The 8,490-nt window shown below is 63.5% G+C and overlaps 1 protein-coding gene across 4 annotated transcripts in view; it reads left to right on the forward strand.

The window, feature by feature from the left end:
* The window catches only part of ATP2B4 (ATPase plasma membrane Ca2+ transporting 4), a 42,864-nt gene that overhangs the window by 9,222 nt on the left and 25,152 nt on the right, over positions 1–8,490 (forward strand). The window contains exon 1 of one of the 4 annotated variants that reach the window (XM_042013724.1): positions 6,449–6,670. The exons of 2 other annotated variants lie outside the window; for them this stretch is intronic. The gene's annotated coding sequence lies outside the window, so the exon portion shown is untranslated. Of the gene's footprint in view, positions 1–6,448; positions 6,671–6,838; positions 6,861–8,490 lie in introns of those variants that run through there. One more of the 4 variants, XM_042013725.1, reaches the window with a different exon arrangement.

Here is an 8,490-nt window from a genome sequence, read left to right on the forward strand (position 1 = left end):
ATTCCCACAGATCCCTCCCTGCATTCCCATGGATCCCGTGCTGTATTCCCACAGATCCCTCCCTGCATTCCCACAGATCCCACACTGCATTCCCATGGATCCCGTGCTGTATTCCCGCAGATCCCTCTCTCCGTCAGCCTCTGGCGCCGCTCCCTGCCAGCGCAGCGCCCCTAACACCCGGATTTTCCCGGTAATCTGGGCCCTATCGCTGCTAAAGCCGCAATTATCCCGGGATTAGCGCTGGTGCTTAGAGACCCACCTGGGTCCGTGCCGGCAGGGCAGGGCCGTGCCAGAGCTCCCACGGCTCCGGCTCCGGCCAGGACACAGTGGCCGGTGGCTGCTGTCACCTCGGGTGACCCCAGGGCTGCTTTGTCCCTCTCCTTTGGAGGCTGGGCAGAGGCTGCGGGGTTTTTGGGGGGTGTTGCTTGCGGGGTGAGCCCCCCCCGGCAGCGCCGTGTCCTTGTCCCCGCTGTGTCACCTCCTGGCTCTGGAACTCAACCTGAGCTTGGCATCCAAGGCCAGGGTGGACGGGGCTTGGAGCGCCCTGGGATAGGGGAAAGTGTCCCTTCCCATGGAATGGGATGAGCTTTAGGGTCTCTTCCATCCCGAACATTCTGGGGTTCCATCTCGGTGTCATTGTAGGTGGGTTTTTTTTGCTTTTTAGGGATGGGGGATGACCTGGAGCACCCCGAGCTGGCATTTATGGCACAAAGGGCTCTGGCAAAGCCTGGCTCGGGGCTGGAAGGCCCCATCCCTCCTTGCAGAGATGTGGGAGGTGTGCTGGCACTGGAGGGAAGGGATATCCCAGTTTGCCGGGGTTACTGGTGCAGCTGGGAGGCTCTGGGGCCTCGGGAGGAGGGAACCTGTGGGGTTGGACGGGGCACAAACAGGATGGCAGGTCAGGACTGTGCCAGGAGCCCCGGGCTGTGGGGCAGGGATGTGGTGGTGGGGCTGGGAATGACTGACAGGGCTGGGAATGATTGACAGGGCTGGGAATGACTGACAGGGCTGGGAATGACAGCCCAACGCTCTGTGGTTCCAGATGGGGGTGACTGCGCTGTGGCTGCAGGACAAAGCCCAGTTTTAGGGAGCAAAATCGCCCCATGCAGTTGGGAGCAATGCCCGTGATGAGGATGAGGATGGTGGTGGTGCCTGTCCCCAACTCGGCGACTTTTCAATATTAATCAGCACTTAATTAAAGCACGCTAACGGTTTTTAATTGCCCTGAGCCCCGGGACAGGCCCCGGTAACCGGGAGTGTGGTGCCCGCTCTGGATTACGGCAGTGCCTGGCGCTGGTGGGAAGCCCAGCTCGAACAAAGCGCCTCTGAAAAGCACAATCCAGGGTTTTTCCAAGGGTTTTTTCCATCCCCCTGGACGCGGGAAGAGAGAGTTTCCCCAAAACACCGGTGGGATTCAGCTGGGAGAGGCAGGGCCGGGCTGCCAGCGTGGGGTGAGACCCTTTGGGTCACCCCTGCGTGGGTGGGTGCTCGGGATGGGTGCCCAGGATGGTGCCCCTTCCCTTCCAGCCTCTCCCACCCACCCTGGCATCCCTCGCCGTGCCTTCCTGGCGTTTCCCACCCCCCAGCCCCGCTCTCAGATTTGCTTTCGTGTTTCTTTTCCAAGCCGATTCCTGCTGTTTACTGAAATCCTCGCCTCTCCCGCCTCGGGGAGGGGGGTGGGGACAGGGGAGGAGGGCCCTGGGAGGCTCCCGGGGGGGGGTGAATGTGCCCTCTCCCACCTCATCCCGCTTTATCCCTCCCCGTGCTCTCCTGGCCCATCTGGCTCTTCCCTCCTATTTATTTTCCATATTTTCCACGCTCCCATTCGCCTCTCCCGCCTGGATTTTTTTTTTTTTTTTTGGGGGGGGGATCTCCACGCTACCACCACGGGGCTTTTTTTTGTTTGTTTGTTCATTTGTTTTGTCGGGTTTTTTTTGTTGTTGTTGCTGCTTTTTTCCCCGTGTTTTTCTCGGCGAGGGTCTGGATTTGGGGATGGGTTTGGTTGTTGGTTTTTTTTTTTTTTCCCCCCTCCACCTCTGGGATAAAAATCGCCTTTCGCTGCACTCTCCCTCCTCGCCTGGCTCCCTTTAATTAGACTCCTTACTGCATGGAACAGTTCGCAGTTATATATGGAAAACAGCCCACACTTTCCCAGGAGCGGGGCATGTTGGGAAGGGAAACGGGAGCAGCCGGCGCGCTCTTCCCTGAGAGCCGCGTGTGTTTTTCCTATCGCTTTTCCCGACTTTATTTTTTAACCCTTTGCAGCAGCGAAAGGGGCTCGCAGCCTTTTTGTTTGTTTGTTTTGTTTTTTTTTGAAATTTTATTTGATTTTTTTTCTTCTCCTAACCCTCCCCACCCCGCCCCCATCCCTTGGTGCCGCCTCGCCGCTGTAGTTTGGAAAAATCCCCCGCTCGGCTCGTGCTTTTTGGATGGGAAAAGATGGATTTGCAGCCGGAGGAGCGTGGAGAGAGGGATCCGAGCTAGCTGGCATCGCTGGAGTTACCCGGTGCCCGTCAGGGATGTGATCCAGAGCGGGAATTCTCGGAGCGGAGGCGATCTCGGAGCAGGGACACCCATCCCGTCCCCCTCCCCGGCTCACGTGGTGGCGGTGGCAGGAGGGGCATCGCTGTCCCCGGCCCTTCCCCGTGTCCCCAGGGCTGCTGCCACCCTCGGCATCTGGCTGCCGGATCGCCCTTCCCGCTCTGGAATTGCTGGGATTCCCCCACAGCGCATCCCAGCTTTGGGGGATCCCCCGCTCTCCCAATTTCCCTGTGCTCTCCAACCGGCTCCGCCTCTCCTGCCTCAGTTTCCCCTCCCCGCGCTGTGATCCAGAGGGGGATTTTTGGGGAGGGATTCCACGGGATTCTTCACGGAATAGGGAAGAGGAAGCGGCTCCCGGCGGCGCTCCGGTGACAAGGTGAGCCACCAGGTGCTCCCCGCTGTCCCGGGGTGTCCCGGGCACCCCGAAACCCATGGGCTGCCCCTCTTCTCCTCCTGCCTTCCCCAAGCAGCCGATGCTTCTCCTGGCTGCTGCTGGAGGAAGTGACGGGACCTATTTTCAGCCCCCAGGGATCTTTGGGGTAGGAATCCCCTGTCCCTGTGTAATCCTGCTAAAAATACCGTGCCCGTGTCCGCGTGTCCTGCCTGGTGGCTCTCCCGTCCCCCAGGGCGTTGTTTTGCCTCTCAGACTCCCCTCTGCTCTGCGTTGGGCCTGGCCCGCTGGGTTTGACTTCATTTAAGCCCAGCTTAAAATTCCTGCGCTTTCTGAACGGGATGTGGGAAAGCGGGAGTGGGGATTGGTGGGGTGGGAGAGGGATGGGGCCGAGCTCAGATGAGCTGTGCTCATCCCACTGCTCCTGAGCTGCCCCATCCCACGGGAGAGCTGGGAATGGCCGGAGCATCCCTGCCCTGGGCTGGCAGCAAGGGCTGGGCCAGGCTCTGCCCGAGCTCCGGCCAAAATCCCAGCGGATCCCGCTGGCCGTGCCCGGGAACAGCTCCGGGGCTCTGTGGGGCAGAGAGCGCCCGTCCCTCCCGGCAGAGCTCCGGGCTCTTCCCATCCTGCCCTTGGCACCATCCTGGGCTTGGATCCCGGCCCCGTGGCCTCTCCTCCGGCCTGGCCAGCACGGACACTGCTCCCAGCCATGCTCCGGGCTCTCCTGCTCCTCAGGGGCCTCCTGGTAGCGCATCCAAGAGCCGGGGGATGCAGCATCTCCCTGGGAATGGGACCCCCAGCTGCCCGTCCTGCCGGGATTCCTGGTGTCACCTCCCTCCTGTCCAGGTGTGCCGGGAGCTGGGAGGATCCAGGTTGCTCGGACAGGGCTGGGATGTGGCCACAGCTCCGTGTCCATCCTGGTGGTGCTGCCGGATCAGCCCCAGGGGCTGCTTTGCTGCCCTGTTTTTATCCTCCAGTCCCGCTCTGCAGTTCCAAGCTGCCCAAATCCCAGAGCTCTGCTTTGGAGTCGCCCGTGGCTGTAAATCAGCACTAAGCCAAGCCCAGGATGGGTCTGGAGGTGGGAGAAGAGGTCGTGGGGGCAGCGGGGTGGGAGCTGCTGCCCTGGACACCTCCCTGGAGCAGATTTAACCAGAGGAAAGGGAAGAGAGGAGTAAAGGGTCACCCGCTGTGTGCCAGCTGGTGCCAAATCACTCAGATTTGGGTTTGGTGGGTTCCTGGTGCTGCCAGGCTGGGAAGAACCCATTTCCTGGTTCTGAATGGGATGGAGAAGGAGTGAACAAAGCCTCGTGCCGGGATCCAGGACAACCATGCCAGCCTGGCAGCACCAAAGCTCAGCCACGTGTCACCTCAGCAGGGACAGGTACCTGGCGGAGGGGACAGAGGGGATGCCCGGGGGATGCTGTGCCCCTGCAGAGGGTGAGGCCTGCAGGTGTTTGGTGCTGCAGGAGAGACTGGGATTGCTCCCTGTCCTCCTGCATTCCTGCACCGGCCGTGCTACCTCGTAAAGCACAAAAGAATAATGAGAGGAGCTGCGCTGATTTAGTGCAGGCGCCGCCAGAGAAATACCAAGGCCTTAGATGGAAACATTCCCCCTGACAGCTCGCCTGGAGCTCCCTGCTTTTCCTTTGCTTCCACCCCCCCGAAATTCCTGGGCTGCTGCACCCTGAGGCACAGGGAAGCCCCAGCCGGGGGCGAGGGCAGATTCCTGAGCCCCCGGCACTGTGGCTCCGGCAGCTGCGCCGGTGGCTTTGGCACGTGGATGCGACGCTTTTGGAGGCCTGGGCAGCAGGAGCTGGGGCTGGCACAGCCCCTGGTGGCAGCAGGCTCAGGGCTGTGGGTTTAGGGGCTCAGGGATGCAGATTTTGGGGCTCAGGACTGCAGGATTTGGGGAGCCGCGTCCTGGAGCGCCGCATCCACGCGAAGGCTGTGCCCGGCGTTCCGCCTCCAGCCTCTTCCCTGCCCTTCGCAGGAGTTAATTGCTGCCTTGGGCACGCCAAAACCCAGCAGCTTTCCAACGTCAATTAGCAGGAGGCAAAACAGGAGCAAAATGGGAGCCAGGGCAGCTGGAATGAGCAGGGTGGTGGTGGCCGCGTGAGTGCCCTGCAGAGTGGCCGGTGGCATTTGGGGGGAATGTCACCTCTTCCTGCTTTTTCCTTGTGCCTTCCCCGTGACCTTGGCCCTGCTGCCATCGCTCCTCTCGTTCCCACAGCCTGGCAGGAGGAAGGAGAGGAGGAGGAGGAGGAGGATGGTGTGACACAGCCAGGGGTGGGACAATGCTCTGGTGGCTTCCCCACCCGTGGTGTCACCTGCGTGGGGACGAGGGTCCGCGGCCAAGGGGGTGGCAGCCGGTCTGGGGACAGGCCCCCAGCCTTGTGGCCTGCGCGTGGCTGGCACCGGGAATTGTGCGCCTGGCACGGCTGCGTGGGAGAGAATACTATGGGACTGTGCCACCCGTGGGCACCTGCGCCGCCAGGAGCGGGGTGCTGGTGACACCAGCGGCTCCCTGGTGACAGCGGGTGGCACGCTGAGCCTGGGGATGCGGTGGCTTGTGGCGTGTCCCCTCACTCGTCCCCAGCCCCGCGGTGCGGACGGGGAGGTGCGGAGGAGGCGGCCCCGCGTGGGAGTTGGGAATTGTCACTCGTGGGAGTTGGGAATTGTCACTCGCCGGGACCCGCGGGGCTGCGGGACGAGGGGAACCTGCCCTGCCCTGCCCTTCCCTGCCCTCCCTGCCCTGCCCTGCCCTGCCGTGCCCGCGGTGCTGCTGCGGGGGCTGGCGAGGAGCAGCCCCGAGCGCCTGATCCCGATCCCAACAGCGAATTCCCGCTGGAGGTGCCATTCCTGGGCCGCAGCACCGGCCCCGCGCCCTGGGCTCAGCCCCTGCTCCGTGACTGGTTTGTCACTGGCTTTGTCACTGGCTTTGTCACTCGGCTGGTGACTCGGTCAGTGACTCGGTTTCCCTGGCACAGCGCTGCTGCTGCCGCGCTCCGCGAGGCCCCAGCGCTCCCTGGGCGTTTTCCCGATCCTTTTCCAGCTGCGATGCCCGCGGGGGGGACGCGTTTATTCCCCCGACTCGTACAGGATTCAGGCTGGGAGCTCCTTCCCCCTCTGCACCGCGAGGGAACGAGGGGGTCTGGCCGTCACTGGGGTCCCCCCCCCCGTGCCGGGGTTTGGCTCTGGAGTGTCCCCAGGTGTGGCGGGGGTGGCACCGGGGCCGTTCGGCGCTGCCGGGTGCGGGGGGAGCCCCGCCGGGCAGGGAAATGTCGCTGTCCCCTCCCCTGGCGCGCTCGCCGGAGGAAGCGGATGCTGCGGTGGGAGGAGGCACCCGGAGTGCCGCGGGTGCCACAGGTGCCTGTCCCCGGGAGCCCCGGGCGGCCACCGCTTCTGCTTTCGCCACCCGGGGCAAGGAGCGGGGCGAGGGCACGCCAGCGTGACCGGGGGTGAAGGGGACAGATCCTGCTGAGCTGGACGGATGCTGGCGCAGGGTCCGTGAGTGGCCGGAGGGCTCTGTCCGGGCTGTCGCAGCCTCGCCTTGTCCCCTCTGCCTCTCCGTGGCACCGCGGGATGGAGGCTCTGGCACCGTGACCTTCGCTGCCCTTCCCACCTCCGCCACCCTGCCCCTCCTCCCTTGGTGGCTGCCGCGGGAGAAGCTCTTCATCCCCAGGGTGACAACCCTCGCCGGGATGTCCCCTGACCCTCAGAGCCAGCCCCGAGCATGAGGTTTGTCACCCTGAGCCACTGCCTTGTCTCCTGGCCGCCGCAGGAGGTGACACCCCCGCCGTGTCGCCTGCGGGTGGCCTCGCGGGGCGCCCGGCGCCGGAGGGGTTAAGCAGGGAAGGCTTCCCCTGCCAGGGGTGTTGCTGGGAACAGGCAGGAGCGGGAGCGGGAGCCATCTGCACATTGCGATTTGGTGAGTGTGCAGGGGAGGGGCCCCCGGCCGGGCCTCGGGGTGCTGGGGCCGCCCCGCTGCCCGCGGTGCGGGGTTGGGGGGGGGTTGGGGACCCCATAAAATCCCCTATAAAAGCCCCATAAAATCCCCCAAGAGCCGCTGTCAGCGCGGGCCGGGCGCCGCGTGCTCCACGTGGCCGGGTGTCCGTGTCCGGCGTGGGGCACGGACCCGGCTCGGACCCGCTGGGGCCGGCGTGGGGGTCGCTGCCCTCCCTGTGCCCCCTCCCCGGTGGCTCTCCGTGCCCTGCCTGTCCCCAAGGCTGTCACCTGTTGGAATGGGGCACCAGAGTTGTGCCCAGCTCCCAGCACAGCAGCCCCCCTGGTCCCACATTCCCCACTGGGAAGGTGTCTCCTCCCTCTCCGAGGGGTTCCAAGGGGGTCTGGTCCCCTCCCCGAGCCCCTCCCCCGCTGGCGGCAGCACCCGATGTGGCTCTCCCGGTGATTTCCTCCCTGGATTCAGCCATTCCAGAGGATTTTCCTCTCCCTCTCCCCTCCCGGCACCGCTCCCACGTGGGTGCAGGCTCCCAGCAGCCCGGCGGGGTCCGTGGGGTGGGCAGGGAGAGCGCTGCGGCCTCTCCAGGGACGATTCCCAGCCGGCAGGGCAGGGAAAGGTGCCCCAGGCCCGTTTTTCCTGCTTTAATTGGCTACTTTGGCTCTTGGAGTCCGTGTGTCCGTCTGGAGATCTGTCCCTGCAGCCTCCCTCATCCCATTGCAGACTCAGCTTCGGATTCCCAACGAGAAAAACCTCAAACCCGAGCCGAGGAAGGGTAATTTTGAGGGAGTTGGTTTGAATTTTATTATTTTTTTTTTAATTGTTGGTTTTTTTTTTCCCCTCCCTCCCCACTTGGCAACGTAAACAGCAATCCTGAGAGCTTTACATTGAGTTTGCCATGGCAACCTCCAGCAGCCCAGCGTTCCCAACACCCCATTCCCAAGGTGGGAGAGGAGATGGACCCTGCTGGGTGCTACTGAGGGGGGCAGCGTGTGGGGCTGGGATCCAAGGGCTTGGGAGAGGCGATTCCACCTCGATCCAACCTGATCCAAGCTGGGATTTGTGGCCCTGGGCAGGGAATGTGGTGGCTGGTGATGCTTTTTCTCGGCACGGTGCTGTCTGCGCTGGCTGGTGGGAGATATCCCAGCTGGAGGAGCATGGATTTCAGCCTCCTTCATGGATCAGTGGGAAACAGGGATTTCAGGATTTCATCCCCGAGCTTGGGCAGGGATTGCTCCATCTCTGATCATCCGTGGGAGGACGGAGCAGTGCTCCTGTCTGTCTGTCAGGATCTGATCCGATGTCCTGAGCCAGGACGATCTTTGTCCTTGCCCAGGGACTCAGCCACGGCTGCTGCCAGGCTCCGGGTGCCATCTGTGGTGCCACCAGCATGGCAGCAGGGCCACCTGTGGCGTGGCTGAAGGGGCCACTTGTGGCATCTCCAGCTGATTGTTTTCTCCTCGTCGCTTTTTGAGCGCGTTCCTGTCCCCGAGGTTAAATCCAGCAGGTCCTTTCCTCGTGCCTGGGGCTGGGGTGGGCACGGAGCACGCTCAGGTGGTGGCCTGGCCGTGGGCACTGTCCCTGGCAGGACAGAGGTGCC

Source organism: Corvus kubaryi, unplaced genomic scaffold, assembly GCF_017639235.1.
Source record: "Corvus kubaryi isolate FWS band 111438036 unplaced genomic scaffold, C.kubaryi_AGA036_p1.0 split1-37355, whole genome shotgun sequence".
Classification (NCBI taxonomy): Eukaryota; Metazoa; Chordata; class Aves; order Passeriformes; family Corvidae; genus Corvus; species Corvus kubaryi.